Genomic DNA, 8,148 nt, shown 5'->3' with positions numbered 1-8,148 from the left:
TCACATAGCGTAATGATTGACTTTAAGGTCCAGCGTGAACTTATACAGCTGGAATAATATGCTTTGCCAATTTTTTTTTTCATCTAGATAAATATTATTAAAAGGTCCAAACTAGGAAACATTACAAGGCCCATAAAGCAAGCTAATCCGCAAATTAAACTCTGGGTTCGACTGCACAAGAGTTTTAACCAAAAAAGCCACTAAAATCCGGGCTGCTACAGCAAAGGGCAAAGCCCAAAATAACAAAACGGTCCATCGCCCAAAAACACAAAACCAGACAGCTTGCCCTAGTAGTGCATCAAGGAGGCAGGCGGGACACGTGTAAGAATCTGGCCCATCTGTACGCCACGCGTCACCCCGCTTCTACTTGATCGAACCACTTCGCACCGCCGTCGACAACCCAAACCACCGACACCCTCTTTTTGCCGGAGCTCCGATAACGCAGAGTCTCCACGTCTCCATAGCTGATCTACGGCGCTCTGTCTTCACGCCAGAGAGGTCTTCGCCCTACCGACTTTTCTCCGACTTGAACCACCGGAAACCCTAGACAAGCAAGCCAAGAAACCACCGCTATTCTCCTCTCGTACGTCGTCGCATCACCGGAGATCTTCCTCTCAAGCTGAGGTCTCCTCCTTGACAGCCCACGAGCTCATCATAAGCCACACCAAACTTGAGATCCTTCGATTTAATCACCACCACCCAAAAGCTTTGGGTTAGCTTAGTAAGCCTCCTCTCTCCGTAGTCCAGAAGCCGACGAAGCAAGAGCTGACATAGCCTCCCCTTCCCGGTAAGCTATAGCGGCGTCGGTGGATATCTGAAAAAAGCCCCCACCCCCCCCCCCCCCCTCCTCCTCCCCGCATGTAGACCGGCGTCGATGGATCTATGGGAGACTCCATCATCCGGAGAGAACAAACAACCCTCTTCTTTCTCCTCGAAGATCTTTAACCGACCGCGTCTTTCCTCCAAAAGCCAAACCACAGACAACGATATTTACGCTCTCAGAGCTCGGACAAGGCTGACAGTGAAAGTACTGCGTACAGCGAGAAGAAAAGGAATAAAATAATGCCAAAACAGATCCTCTCGGCGATGGCACGGTCGCTCGCGCGCCGGCCGTACGCCGAAAAGAGAAGGATACTCTCTTTTTCTCTTTGAGAATTAAAGGTGTCTACAATGCGTTGCATTGCTTTGCCAATATATACTGCACGAGCTTTTTGTAATTAATTAGTTTTCTTTTCATCAAGACCAGCTTTTGTAATTAAATTAATTTCTTTTCATCAAGACCACGTTTTGTCACTTTCTTTATGGAAGTTCGAACCTTTTATAGATAACCAGATATCTGAGGTCAGGACCACGTGATTTGTGGTCAGAACCACGTGAATGGAATATATGGTTGATAATGGCGACATGTAATTCACGGAATTCACTGCGAAATTTACAAAACCCCAATTGGTTTACCATTCACATATTTCATTGTGATTTGCATTTTCGAAATACGTTGTGAAAAAATTAGTGAAACCGCTATTAATTTTCCAACAACGCATTGAGTAGCGCTTTTTCGAATTCCGCTTTCAACACATCACAACTTCTTTTGGTAACTGAACACAGGAAATAATATATTAACTTATACTCCCAGATTTTCGCACTTATTAAAAAAGGAAAATTTTGATAATATTTTTTTTTTCTGTTTAGCTATATTCTATAATTTTTTAAACCAATCAAATTCATATAATACAATTAATTTATTCTTAAAATTTATAATTTGCTATCATTTAGAAACAATTTTTTTTAAAACATGGATATTTCTGAAATGGAGAGAATGCTTTTTCTTTGTTTAAGGTATTATTAACTCATTATTTTTATTTAACTTTAACTAATCAATAATATAATAACATTATTTAATAAATAACATTATACCAAATATAATATATCTATAGTATATATTTTTCTTCAATAAATGTAATTTTAATTTAGTAACCGACTTAGAATAAGATTAAAAACCAACTCGATTAAACTAGACAAGTACAAATCAATTCGAACTCAAGAACCAAATTAACCGAATAATTTTTGTTTATTTTGGTTAAAGTTTTTTAATACTCATATAAACAAACTCAATCTAAATTAAAACCGAAATGCCACCCCTACGTATGTTCAAAATATTTACTCGTTTTATGAATATATATAAAGACATAATATTTGTTCTATATTATATTTTTTGGGAATCTGCATGTTTACCATTTTGTTGGTACCATTATTAATGTTTACCACCATTGAAGACAAATTTTCAAAACTATTTTTTTTATTAAAAGATAAAAGATTCTTATACCATTGTTTCTATATATATAATATAATATTTTAAATAAATAAAAAGAACTTTTTTATATTTTTCGAATTATGCTTTTACAAAATTCGAACCCTAAACCCTCAACTATAAACCCTAAACCCTCAACTCTAAATCATAAACCCTAAAACCTAAATCCTAACTCTAAAATTTTTTTTTGTTTTCAAAATATACTTTTTTAAAATTTCAACCCTAAAACCTTAAATCGAAACAGTAAACTCTAAACCCTAAACTCTAAACAATAAAATCTACCCCACATCTCAAATCTAAATCTTAAGTTTAGATTAGTCAACCCTAGCGTTTAAATGTCTTTTTCTCTCTTTAAACTGAGGGCAATATTAGTTAGTGTAAACATGAAATTTTTTTCAAACGATATTATGAATGTGGTATTTTTGACAATTTCCCAATATTTTTTGTTGTTAAAAATCATTACAATGTTTTTGATTTGTTTTTTTATTTCAAAAGAATTTTAGTAGTTAGATTTCTATTTAAAATAAAATTTAAAAATGTAGAATTTTTATTTCAAATTAATTTTAATATTTTAAATTATAAAAGTTATGATATTTTCACTAAAATAATTTTTAATTATAGTGATATATATATATTTACATTATTTTCAATCAAAACCGCACTACTTTACATCAAAACCGCACTATTTTTTTACAAAATCTGCATTTATCCTGCAAATGGCACAAACTACAGTTGCACCATACCGCACTATGCACCACTAATTATTTTAACCAAACCACGGTCACCATTCAGACTCTTTGTCTGAGACAAGATCCACTAAAATAATAGAATTTAGTCCAGCTTAATTGAAACCGACAAGATGAACTGATGTTGGCATACATTTAGATCGACTTTAAGGAAATAGAAAAAAAGAGATTCTATATATAAGGAGACTGTCAAAGAACGAGAATCGATTTAAAAACACATACCGTTCGACACAAAACTAGGGTTATATCATTCCTTTGGTTTTATTGATTTGACATAATTTTATAATATTATTATTTTTATAATTTTTTTTATTCATCAATAAACATTTTTCAAATATACCTACAATTGAATTCATATATACTTCCATCATGTGCTAAATTCAGATCAAACAATTGACGTCATCTGTGGAAAATTAGAAAGCACGCCAAAAAAGATTAACAATCATGACCGCAGACGTTAAAACCGACACAAAGGAAAACTTGCAAGCGACGGATGTTTTTCAGCACTACAAAGTAGTTTTAGAAACGATGAAAAAATTTTAGAAGGGAGAATGCAAACAATTGGCCTAAAAACAAACATGAGTAAAACAGTGAATAAAGCTCAAGGCATAAAAGAATGTTCTCTCAAAAACAAAGAAAAGTCATCAAAGGACCAATGACAAAATTCATAAACCAGATATTAAAACAGCAAAAAGGAGAGGTGATTAGCGAGATAGGTCTCCAGAGAGTATCAATCCTCTGTCAGGAACCGACATAGGAGAAAGCCTCCTAAATCATCATCGACCCGTCACCTATTGGCACTGATCAGAATTCTTTGTGGGGCTTCCAATACATGTGAATGCTACATAAGTTTCCAGCAAGAAGTGATCCTCGCCGTCTGGATCACTGATTATTGTTGGCTGATCAAAGTCTGAACCTTTGCCCAAAGAAAAAGGATTTTCCTATAATCTCCCTCGTTTTGATCCCTGACAAACACCTTGTAACTCATAGTGGTAGAATCTCTCACCTCCCAATGATTGTATTCCCATGGATCAGCAATTGGAAAGGGATGAGCATCCAAAACCGGCACTACACACTCCTCGATAGATCCATCAAAAACAGGAGCTATAGGAAACTCCAGCCTATTCTCTATTAAGTACAAAATAAAAAAAGGAAAGGTAAGCGACACCACAAAGTGATGACAACTAAGAGAAGGATTCTTACACCAGATACGAATTTGAAACAAAGCTTCCTGAGTCACCAAGAATGAAACCCATCTAATGTCCTAGGAATAGTCAGTGCCTCCTACACCCAATGATTTCGTATCAAATGATACCGACTGGGTGAAAGCTAACACTAGATGCATATTAGCTAAGAGTTAAATAAATATTCCATAAATTGAAGTCACGAATTTTTACTACACAATGCAAAACAAGGGAAAGCCGTGAGGCCCCTCTGACCTTCATTAACATATAGCTTATATTCCAACGATTCCCAAAAGGTATGCTAGCTATCTTTGGTAGCCTTCAACGGTTCTTTAACAACTGGTTGGCCATCTCGGGAACGAATATGATAGAACTCTCTCCTATTAGCCAGTGGAGTAAAGAAACATCATAAAAACTTTCATCCAAGTTAGAGTTCCCCAAGTTAGAGGATCGAGTTGTGTGAATGAGAAAACCAAAGTATGACGAACTTCCGCTATTAGAGGAGGTATTCCCCTTCAAAATTTGCCACCAATAAGGCCTCATAGATGTAAATTTCATCCATTCCTCCATCAGAAGCTCGTTCAAATCTAGCTGGGCTCCAAAGTTCCATCGATAGAGGCAATGAGAATTTCCTTTGGATTTTAAGAATTTTATTATCTATAATCTAAAGAAAAAGGATCGGCCCCTCAAAAACATGGGGATGATAGTATCTCAAGGGAGCCACTGAACGACTTCCAGATCAACTTTTGGAACACTACTCCATGTAGGATTAGGGAAGGAAAAGGCGCTCTCAAAAAGTTGTTGGGTCTCATGCGACAACCTAGGAAAGAAGCAGAGAAAACAAAATTGTGATAGTCTTCTATCCTTTTGAAGCTTTAGAAAACAGAAGTAGTAGAGTAAATATAACAAGGATTATATATATGCTAGGTGATTTTCCGTACTCATGCACAGATATAAATACTTATAAAGTAAATATATTATAATAATTTATTTACATTATTATAATTTATTAATTTTTAAATTTTTAACTATTTTGTTATTTATATTATAATCAATATGCTAGGTTTTATTTATGTAACATTATGTTATTTAATTAGATGTATAATTTTGGATTAATATCTCGATTGTTTGGTTATTATTTGGATATATCATATAACATTTACCGTTTCAATTCAACTAAGATATTTTTGTTAATACAAATTAAAATTTTGATTTTTTTTTTAATTTTCATGTAGTTTGATTCTTATCTAGATATATATATATATATATATATATAATATATATATATATATATTAATAAGATTATGTATAATTTAATGTATAAGTTGTTTTGATAATTATCTAGTAAAAATAAACTGAAAGTGTCGATCAATTGAAAATTACATAAATAAATATAACAATGATACTTAATTGCAATAGTTGGTTAATATTTAATAAAATTATTTGAGAATTTCATATTTATTTAGTAATATGTTGAGTTGTTCTATAATTTATATATATAAAAATATCACTATAAGTGAAAATATATTATTTTTTGTTTATTGTTTGACTTTTTGTAAAAAAATGGATTGGTTTAATTACTCATTTATTGGTATTTCGAGTTACATATGAATCAAATTCAAGTATAATTATTTCTAATCTATTTCAACCAAATCATATTAATTGTATTCATTGCATTTGTTTGGTTTTCATCTTAGATGTGTATATATATTATATAATTTTCTAGTTGTAAATAGCCCCAAGAAAATGTTAATTTTATAGGACTTAGTAATTTAATATATGTTAATTTTCAAAAAATAAAATTATCAAAATAAAGTAATTATATGTACAAAATTTCATAAAAAACATAAATGATACATTCTAAAAAGAAAGATTAATTATTTACTATCATATCAAGATTATTTTCTAAACTTTCCTTTTTCATAAAATCACATTATATTTAAAAATATTTTCGTTTTAAGTTTTATAAATATTCACTTTATCATATATGTTATTTTGAAGATTATAAAAGGGAACCTAAAAGAAGATTACATTAAATTTTGTTTACTAAAGATATCTTTATATCATTATTTATGTTATTTAAATTATTTTTTAATAATTTGAGATATAGATTGATTTAGATAAAATGCTTTATACTTATAAAATATATATTATGTTGTTTTAAGGTTATGTTTTAAAAGGGGAATTTGTTTCTTTTCATTTAAAATCAAGATTATTTTGTAAAATTTCCTTATTATGAATTTCACTATATATTTTTCGTTTTAAAATTTAAATTTTCTTTTATATAAGTTATTTGAAAAAAGTAAAAGGAAACCCTAAATAAAAAGGAAAAATAAGATAAAATAAATATTTAATAATAATTATATATATTTGATTCATTAAGGGTATCATTCTAATCAAACCACCGTAAGAGTTAACAAGTGAGCGCGACACGTAAGAAACTGACTTCTCAAATAATATTATAGAGATATATATCAAATTCTAACATACCTAAGCGTAGGTTTCTTTCCGACAATACGCCATCTGCGGAAGAAAGAAATATAACAGTTTTTGAATTAGGCAAGTTTTCTCGTACAACAAAAAATCAGATTTCAAAGGCCATAATGATTTTTATATTTATATGATTTGTGATAAAATAATAAAAACAAAATTAAAATTGTAATATTATTAAGAAAAAAGAAAATATAACAAAAAGCTCTTAGTATTTACATATATGAATAATACTTCTAATTTACAAAGGTTATGCATGTAATTAACCATTTTTTAAATTAACGTGAGAGTGCTACATAGAGAAGTTCACTTTTCAAATAATATTATAGAGATATATATCGCGTTCGTTTTTATAACATAAGCAAATATGTTTATGTATGAAAGGAGTTTTAACCAAAATGGAAAACGGAAATGATACACAGTTAAGTTTCAAATCAATGAATTAAAATGAAAAATTTCGAAAAATTTACCCCCACTTTGATGGAACCACTAGGTTTGAAACTCGTAGTCGACTATGTAGTCGTAGTTGCCCATTGTTGTAACCAACCGGACTACAAGACTTACATCAGGTCTCACCTCAGTGATCTGCAACAACATTTTATGTCAATATAACTATTTTATCATATTATGTATCAATAGAAAATCGTACAATTACGAAGATATATTTCATAATATGATATTATAATTTATTACTTTAACCCAGGAATCTCAGCTTCGGTATGTCGCCACATAATGTTTCCCGCATATTTTTCAAAAATGCACATAACATTGGATACTTTTGTAGGAGTTCCATCTTGGCTTGCTAAAACACCATCCATGAAACCAGCATTCGCGGGACAATCGGTATACGGCTCAAGAGACACCGCGGATTGACCACAACCGAAGTCACACAGTCAAGGTAAGTAAATAGAGTACCAATCATCACTAATTGGGTCCATGTAGGGTATGAATATCTCTGAAAAATGGCCTTCAATAGACTTCCGATACTTACTTCGATCATCATCCATATCAAAAATGGACGCAAGAGAGATGATTGAGACCGGCTCGAATGTCGAACGACATGTGAAACTCCCAATTCGCCCATCTATTCACCACCATTTGAAATCATCACATTATTAAGCATGTCTATTTTTTATTCCACAAGTTATACGTATTATTTATTTTTAATTAAATTTAAATTGCACATACCTTTTAACAAAATATAGGTATAAATAATTTTACATGGACCATAATTCTTTATATTAACACTAGTAGTGCAAATACCATAAGAAAAAAAAAATTAGAGTCTTAAAACCATGATTAAAAAAAATATACTTATCATATTTTGACGGAGTTGTTATCTTTATATATTGAGATAACTATCAAACAGTGCCTGCTCTTGGGGTGTGCCCAAGGAGTAGATGCACATGGTCTATTTTTT

At 31.4% G+C, this 8,148-nt stretch overlaps 1 pseudogene; it reads right to left on the bottom strand.

Moving 5' to 3' along the window:
• Positions 1-469: 469 nt before the first annotated feature.
• Positions 470-8,148, bottom strand: part of LOC108820115 (amine oxidase [copper-containing] alpha 2, peroxisomal-like) — a 44,067-nt pseudogene continuing 36,388 nt past the window's right edge.

Source organism: Raphanus sativus, chromosome 8, assembly GCF_000801105.2.
Source record: "Raphanus sativus cultivar WK10039 chromosome 8, ASM80110v3, whole genome shotgun sequence".
Taxonomy (NCBI): Eukaryota; Viridiplantae; Streptophyta; class Magnoliopsida; order Brassicales; family Brassicaceae; genus Raphanus; species Raphanus sativus.
This window is presented reverse-complemented; position numbering and strand designations above follow the sequence as displayed.